This window comes from Phalangium opilio, unplaced genomic scaffold (assembly GCF_054372755.1).
Source record: "Phalangium opilio isolate 3A_F unplaced genomic scaffold, DU_Popi_V2 ptg000217l_1, whole genome shotgun sequence".
Lineage (NCBI taxonomy): Eukaryota > Metazoa > Arthropoda > Arachnida > Opiliones > Phalangiidae > Phalangium > Phalangium opilio.
This window is the reverse complement of record NW_028324218.1, coordinates 9,543,704-9,552,754: the sequence shown is the minus strand read 5'-3', so window position 1 is coordinate 9,552,754 and position 9,051 is coordinate 9,543,704. Positions and strand designations below refer to the sequence as shown.

General features: G+C 33.7%; 1 long non-coding RNA gene across 1 annotated transcript; it reads right to left on the bottom strand.

Moving 5' to 3' along the window:
• Positions 1 to 1,018: 1,018 nt before the first annotated feature.
• Positions 1,019 to 2,303, bottom strand: LOC149616189 (uncharacterized). Its single transcript, XR_016376020.1, has 2 exons — positions 2,245 to 2,303; positions 1,019 to 1,349 (listed from the first exon to the last, which is right to left on the bottom strand). It is a non-coding gene; the product is annotated as an uncharacterized LOC149616189 (long non-coding RNA).
• Between the last annotated feature and the right edge of the window lie 6,748 nt (positions 2,304 to 9,051).

Sequence of the window (9,051 nt, the reverse complement as noted above, 5' to 3'; positions counted from 1 at the left end):
CTGCAATTGATTAGAAATTAGCTATGAAAGTTTATTTTGTAAATACCTAAATTTTGATTCTTGTTTTTCGTTGTAATAGAAAATGTCATCTTCCAAGTCAGTCGGATTTTTCTTATCAGCTGTAATTCTGATGACACTCTTGACACTGGAATATGTGTCAGCTCTTCACCAAATGGAAAAATTAGCAGCTTTAGCCATGATGATGCATATGGCTAAGGGAATGCAAGGTGGTGGTGGTCATCCTAAAATGATGATGATGCCCATTCCAATGCATGGGTGAGATCTTGCAGAATATATTCTACATTTATTGGAATAATCAGATAATTGTAAGTAAAACATTTATTAATTATTATTATTATTATTATTATTACGTACTAGGCCTTGGAGTCCTGAAATGGGTGGAGGCGGTTGCAGCCATGATTGAATTTAATTTTTATATTTATCAAGTTTAATTATATTTATATTAATAGTTTTTTATTATAAATAATTTATCATTTAATTAGTTATGTTCTGGTAATTATAACTATCATAACCATTATGTGTTCCTCTTTGTGTGATGTGTAAATGTTGTAAATATTGTATTTATATTGTTTTAGGTAGGAATAAAGTGAATTTTAAATATTTTACAATATTCTTTTTTTATTGGCGTTGGTGTTATAAAAATCAAAATTAAATAATAATAATTGAAAACGGAATCAATTAGTATACAATAAAACCCATATTTCGTATCTAACCATGAAAGCAAACTTTTTACATTAATGGTGTAAAATGTTCCATCTAAGCAGACTTTTTACATTAATGGTGTAAAATGTACCATCTAAGCAGACTTTTTACATTAATGGTGTAAAATGTCCCTTAAAAGCAGACTTTTTACATTAATGGTGTAAAATGTCCCATCAAATCAGACTTTTTACATTAATGGTGTAAAATGTCCCATCAAATCAGACTTTTTACATTAATTGTAAAACTCTCATATCGGCTAAATTTTCATAAATCATTTGAAAATAAAATTTACGCATTTGAAAAGATTTATAATTTATTTAAAAGTTTCGTTCAGTTTTTTAAATTTTTTGGCTTGTGTTAGAACTTCAATTTTTAACAATTGAGGAAACAATTAAGACAATCGCAATTCAACAATCTTTTCAGCATCTTTCGCCGGCGAAGCAATTGCACTTGCATCCAGAGGGTTGTCCTCCACAGTCCCTATTGTTGCTGTTTCTAATTCCTCTGATTCTGCAAGCGTGCCATATGCCACAACTTATGGTGCATCCCCAGTTAATTTGGGAATGAACTTGTTCCACCATCGTGCCACAGACAACTAGAACAGCCAATACGCAGAGAACGGAGCTCTGCAAAAACATTTTAAATGTAAGTTCTAGGTATGTCATAAATTAAAGTATAGCTTCGCTTTTGGTATCCCAATGAATTTAGTTTCAGTAACTTGATTTTGTACCCTTCACACTTAATTATGTCAGAAAACTTGTGAATTTTAAAATTAATGAGAGAAGGGAGGTAAAAGTTTTGGTCAAAGTGTTTGAAAGAGGTGTTGGGGGACATCTACTGAGCTCTTATAATGCAGCCACGCTTGTTATGCCCCCAAAATTGGATTTTCTTATTCTCTATTTAATTGACGAAATGTCTAACTAATTCACTCTATTATAAAGAAATATCACGAGTCTACATTTTCATGTATTTTTAATTTCCGTGATTTAGAAATAGAATAGATTAAGTTGAAAAATGATCTGACAACGTAATTTTACCCACTATCAAATTAAATTCTATTTTATTGGCAATGTAAATCTTATATATAAACGATCTACGATAATACAATTTTATCCTTTCATTTCTCAAGTCTAATTCCTACACTATGGCTAATTATTAGTCGCTTTTAATTTTAAATCTCTAAATTTCCACTCTGGGCTTAATGAAATACATATGATATTGAAACGGTGTAACCTGTAAGCTATTCACTGCCTCAATTGACTATTTTAACATTAGTGATACTAATAATTTTTTGCACGCTAGAGACTTTCATAGCCTTATTAAGTTTTATCAATATAGTTATATTTGCGTTGTTAAATAGTAATCAATAAAATTACAACGTTAACCTGGACCTAAATTAATCAATTTTAATAAACCCGGAGATCTCAAATGACCCTTCAAGCCAACTGACCGTTTTAACTTGTGCACTTCCAACTCCCAATTATACTTATACAACTACTAAAAAAGGAACGAAAATCTTACCTTCATGTTAATTCTTGAGCGAACTAGAAAGTTAAAAAGTTTGTACGATCTTCCAATATTCGGAACTGAACTGTGAATATCAATGGGATAGATCGGCTATATATAGTACCTTGAGAGGAAGACCAAAGTATTATTGCACAACATCGCCTAATCTAGAGTTTGACATTTAAATGGAAGAACCCTTCTGTTGATTATATTTTCCATAGTATTTTCTGTATCCTGGCTTCTACGAAAAGACTATACTTAATAAATCTATTCAAATTTAGTATAAGAGAGGGGTGGGGGTGTAAGAGCGGCGCATCCGCTCAAGGTTCAAAGCTTCCTCGGAAGGTAATTCTTTTCGTAAACGTTGCGTGAAAATGACAGGCGAGAAAAAATTCTCATTGTAATTCAAAGTTATGGCATAACGAAAAAACCCCTCGGGGCAATCATTTATTTTTATTTTGAAAATTGTTAGTCTAGTTTGAACGTTTTCTGTTTTGTTTGTTGTCAGTTTGGGAAAATCCCATTGACGTATTTATTAACGTTTGTCTATATTTAAAGTTCAAAAGTCTGGGATGTAGTTTTAATTCAAGTTTACAATTTTGTTCGCACAAAGTTGTGGTGATTCATTGACCGTTACTTTTAAAAACTATAATTCATGGCGGCCGTATTTGATATACTTCTGGTAGTTTGGATACAAGTAGTTAATTTTAATTGCAAATAATTATTTCGTACGCATAAAGTTGTGGTGATTCATTTACTTATAGATGTGAAATTACTGAAATGTTTTAAAAACCGAGGTAATTTACGGCGGTGTTTGGTAAATTACCGGTAATTTACGACGGTATTTGGTAAATTACCGGTAATTTACGACGGTATTTGGTAAATTACCGGTAATTTACGACGGTATTTGGTAAATTGCCGGTAATTTACGACGGTATTTGGTAAATTTCCGGTAATTTACGACGGTATTTGGTAAATTTCCGGTAATTTACGACGGTATTTGGTAAATTTCCGGTAATTTACGGCGCTATTTGGTAAATTTCCGGTAATTTACGGCGCTATTTGGTAAATTTCCGGTAATTTACGGCGCTATTTGGTAACTTTCCGGTAATTTACGACGGTATTTGGTAAATTTCCGGTAATTTACGACGGTATTTGGTAAATTGCCGGAAATTTACGACGGTATTTGGTAAATTGCCGGAAATTTACGACGGTATTTGGTAAATTGCCGGAAATTTAAGGGCGGTATTTGGTAAATTGCCGGAAATTTAAGGGCGGTATTTGGTAAATTGCCGGAAATTTAAGGGTGGTATTTGGTAAATTGCCGGAAATTTAAGGGCGGTATTTGGTAAATTGCCGGAAATTTAAGGGCGGTATTTGGTAAATTGCCGGAAATTTAAGGGCGGTATTTGTTTTATTTTGCCGATAAGTTACGGGATGGCAAATTACCGACTCACATCTGTATTCAGTGTTGCTATTTATTATTATTTTAGAACACAAAATTCAGAATAAATAATTTAAGCCATTATGGATAAAACTTTACTTTATTTCGGTACAATGCAATATCTAATCCAGCTAGATAAAATTAATTCTGACAATCACATTTAAGTACAATTATTTATTGCCAAGGGTATTTATGTTGTCCTGGCACTATCGGCACTTTCTGAACCGGTGGAGCCAATGGTGGCATGTAGCTTGGTGGGAGAATTATAGGGTGACTTGGAGCGTCTTCATGTTCGTCGTTACGTCCTTGATGTTGACAGCCACTGTGAGGTTAAAAGAATTAATATAAAATACCTTAAAACGTATGAATAGCCATCTAAATTCTTAATGAACGAATACGTTTTGCACTGCGTCGTTCGTTATAAGTTTGCCTACATGACGATGGCAAGAAAGATGTGGGTATAGTAAGGAAGACAAATGAGATCACACGGTGCTAAAGCCCAGTTCTATCTTTAAGCACGCTCATGTTATTACATATAGTCTGGGTTTGAAAAATTCTAGGTTTTATTTATTAAACCTAGCGCACCGGGTTTTATGGGGTTCTAAGCGTTTTATTCGATTTTTACGGGTTTTATTGGGTTTTTCCGGGTTTTATTGGGTTCAATATATAATAAATACTACTTGTAATACTTTTAAAGTTAAAACCTTAAAAATCTTAAACTATCTTTAAAAGAAATAATTTTATCATTCTGATATATTTTAAAAAGTGGAGGTTTTTGGCGGGTAAAACCCTATAAAACTGTGGCGTAGGTTTTCTTGGAATAATAGTAGTATTTAAGCATTTAAGAAGGAAGTATTTCCCTTCAAATTTCCTCAACCTATTAAGATGAAAAATTGTAGTGAACTAAGTCAAATATTTCCGCGAAACCTTCAATTCATATTTTGCGTGTGGGCCATTAGTGGTGAGAAATGCCAAACTACAAAATGGGCTCCATCTAGACTTGACTTTTGGCATTTATATTATACCTCTATTGGCCAATGTGTATTAATGCGTATGTTTCTCTGTGTGTAATAAATGAGATATCCTTTTACTAAATTATCCATAGTAATAATATTATAAAAATCATAAGTAACATAATAACCATAAGTATGACAATTAGCCAAAACTAACTATAAACCTATTTTCGGACCTTTTACGTCATCATAAGTTCGCGCCCAGCACAGAGACCCCTAGCGGTGGAAAATGAAGCGACTTCCGCCTCATATTGAAAATCCGGTTCAGAGTTTTAAAGAGACGCCATTGAAATTTGAGTCGACGGTCCTAAGCCTTGGTTATATAGTTGATTTGTATTGACTTTTTACCGATTTTAGCGCGACCACATTACGAAGTTGAAAATTGCACTGGGTAGGTTTAGTTACCGAATATTTAGACTTCAAAAGGCTTATAATTTTTGGTGCTGAAATATCCGACTTTCAAAGTGAAACATACAAACACCGCGACCCTGCGAGCTTGTACAATAAATAGCAGACGAGCTATTTCCGACACAAATACGTTCAAGGAGAAGGTTTATTGTGATTGGCTAATATTGTAGAACTACGTCATTCGCCAAAGACCAGCATGAAGTACTCGAAGGGGTTGCAAGTCCTGGCCTGATGTAAGTGAGAGTGTCAGTGTTGATTATAGGTTTCATTTTGAAATTTGCATTATTACAACAGGAAGAGTCATACTTATGTTTATTATGTTACTTATGTAAAAATACATATATTATAATCGCAACGCTTGCTCAATAGTACTGACTATAAGTAGCCGCAAATGAAAAAAATTGTTCTAATATCTTTTTCATAAGTTTATAAGATACGTTCCATAAGTGTGTCACTGGTTAATGAGAGCTTGTCATGAAGTGACGTAGGCGAAACGTCATAGATTCTCGTAAAGCGACGCCTAGTGAGGCGCTGTCAAAGGCTAAGGACTGACTAAATAGGAAGATGGACCGCAAAACCGAGTGTAGTCAATTCTCGCGTCGTTCTCGAACAAGCTCTCAGTAAGTCTCCAGCATTACGAAGTATAGGAAGTGTCATACTTATGGAATATATCTTATAAACTTATGCTTTTTTTGAAGGAAAACATCCCGGTATACACGATACACCTTAAAAGAAAGGCATTTTTCTAAATATTAAAAAAAGATATCTTATTACAAGCTAATTAGCGTTTAATTAGTCTTAAAAACCAGGCCTACTGCTTTGTACGCCAAGTTTAGAGGCATCTGCTAGTCAGAACCCCTTAGCACTATGGTATTGTTCGAACCAGTCCCGTGCGGATTTTGGCTTGCAGATACCTCTAAACATGGCGAGGCATTAGCGTTTTTAAGAGAGAAAAAAATGGTAATAAATATATTTTTTCATATATAGAAAAAAAAACCGTATAATTTTTTGTTATCTGGCCTTTTTCCTTTAAAACCCCAAAATTTTAAAATAAACCCTTCCATGCATCTCTATGAGAAATACTTATCGATGGACCCTTCGATTTAACACTAATTAATATTACTCACGATGGGGCAGGGAATGGCACTGGATAGAATTTCTGTCCAGCTCCGCCAAAGCCTCCGAATCCTCCTCCTAATCCACCTGTCGCTTTTAATATTAGTGCCAATGCTGCTAGATTTTCAAGTCGATAGCTGTACATTTCTTCCACAAAGATCGTGAAACATAGTAAAATCACTATAACTCGAGGCATATTGAACATTACTATGCCGTAAAGCTAAAATACAATATTATTTATTTTAGTTCAAAATATTTTCTAAGTCCAGTAAAAATTGAGTATCATATCATGGAGAGTTAACGTGAGTGAATAAGGATCTACCAAAGATTCTTAAGCTATTTATAACCGTTCGCTGGGTTAACTCGGTTAGATTTGAAGATGAGACGTACTGTATAATTACGCAAAATGATATTGCTCTTGGAACCACCGAAAACTGTATCATTGTTGAAATTTATTCTAGAATCCCATAACCCAATAAAATTTAAAACAGTACAGACGCAAGTAGCGCAACCAAAGACCCATTTTCATACCCGGTGATTGAATTCAATAACAGGTGCTTATCTTTTTAAATTTCCATTTATTTTTATATAAAAACTGAAAAGGGATGAGTTACTGGATATCATGATGATAAGATTAACTGTTTAATGGTATCAAAAATGAGAATCCTCACATTTTTGAATAAATAAGAAAACCGTTGGTAATTATAAATAATATTAATGAAACAAATGAAATAATTTTATTATGTTGTACGATACAATCAATATAGGATAGTTAATTATAATTTGAACTTAAATATTGGTGCAAAATATGAACAGTTGCATAATATCATGGCATCATCATGTCGATCATGTAGGGGAGAATTTATAGTGCACTGTAAGTACAATTTTTAACCACGTCTGCAAAAGAAAGAAATATCTGAACAAAAGATAACTTTAAACCGCGTTTACACTTGAAAGACACTTTGAAACTAATTTGGAAATGTAAACTTTTGCTGTTAATCATAGAGATCTATTATGGAAAACTGTATTTATTATATTTCAAAATGGATTAGGCCTTTCTAAAACGATTTCAAAGTGTTTCGTGTAAACGCGGCTTTTGTGAGAACTAGATTTTAGAAAATATACGAGTTCCTTTTTCCTCCACTTGTATATCATCGAAATTATATTTTTAAATGTAAAAATAAGTTCATTAGATATGGTCCATAAGGATGACACTACCCATACTTCGTAAGCGCTAGACACTGAGAGCTAGTTCGAGAACGACAAGCGTACTACACTCTGTTTTGCAGCACCTAAGCCTTTGACAGCGCCTCACCAGGGGTAGTTTTAGGAGAATCTATGACGTTTCACCTACGTCACTTCATGGCAAGCTCTCAGTAACCAGCGACAAACTTATGGAACATATCTTCTAAACTTAAGATGTAAATAAGTGTTAAGTCTCGTTTCGAGTTTTATAATTACAATCTTCGTCGTATGAACATTCTAGTGGGCAAATTGTTTCGAACGCCACCGTATCTTAGTATTAGAGCCATTGTAGTCAATCTCGCGAGTCTACGACTTATAATTGTGCCGTCAACTTGTTGATCCACGTGAAACATTAGTCCGAAAATTAGGACTATACAGATTATCGGTAATAGTTTCATATTGCGAACAAGTCTGAAAATAATTTAAATTTTAATTTTAGTTGATTTTATAGCTTAAAGATGGAGTTACTAGTTCCATAAATAAAAGTTTCGCTTCAAACCCCATATTACCATAAGAATTCAAAATAACGAAGAGTTTTAAATATATACTCCTAGCGTGGGTAATAGAGCATTTATCGAAAATATAAAGGCATTTTAACGCTTAGGCGCACTATGATTACCCGGAAACACTTAGGTAACGATACACAACAAATAAAATAAAATTAAATATTAATTGAATATAAATTGAAACATTAAGAGTTTAATAATTGTGTGACTTCCATATACATAGACATGCACCATTAATGGTTTCCTATTGAAAATAGATTTGATCGGCAGTACTTTTAACTGGTTTAAAGTAAAATGCGGTGTCGTAACTACATGGCCAAGAAACCTTGAAGGAGAGAGGTGAAATGGAGTAGAAATGTCCTTGCCTATAACCCAGCGTCTGCACCCCCATCTACGGCCACCAATTCCTACCAGGATCTTCAAAGGCTTTTTGGTCGGGTCGTACGGTTAGAAAACGTTCAACATTCCCCCAGTGTCATAAAAATAGAAGCTAATTCATGAGAACTAGCTTCTATTTTTAAATGCCGCTAGACAGAAGCACTTAACAATCCCCTACTAAAGGGTAGAGGCGTGCGCAATTTACTCTGGGAGACTTCCATTGCCGCACATGGCCCATGAACACTGCTACTTCAACTCGATCGCCTCTCTCAACCAAGAAACTATATATTGTTCTAAATTATACGATGATAATACCGATTTTTACAAATGAAATTTGCTTTTTGAGACTTTAATGTTCTTAAAACGATAAATTATAGTAGTTCATATTATTAAACTTTGTTTCCCGACTAAAAACTAAAAAAATTTTGGTCCAGAACCAATTGAATCCATAACCATGACTAAGATGTTGCTAAATTACCCAATATCATTATTTAACACTTGTATTATGCAGGTTTTAGAATTAAAGTATATTAGTTAAGTTCACTTTGTGACTGATGTGTGTCCGTGCATTAGGGGTTAATCACTTGGCTGAAGGTCTAGATATTAGAAAATGTTTTGTCGCAAGAAGTTTTTTTAAATAATTTAAAATTGAGGCTTTGCTCTAGCCAAGACAAGTGGCTATGAAATCCAGTGGTTAAGCTATGAATTTAAA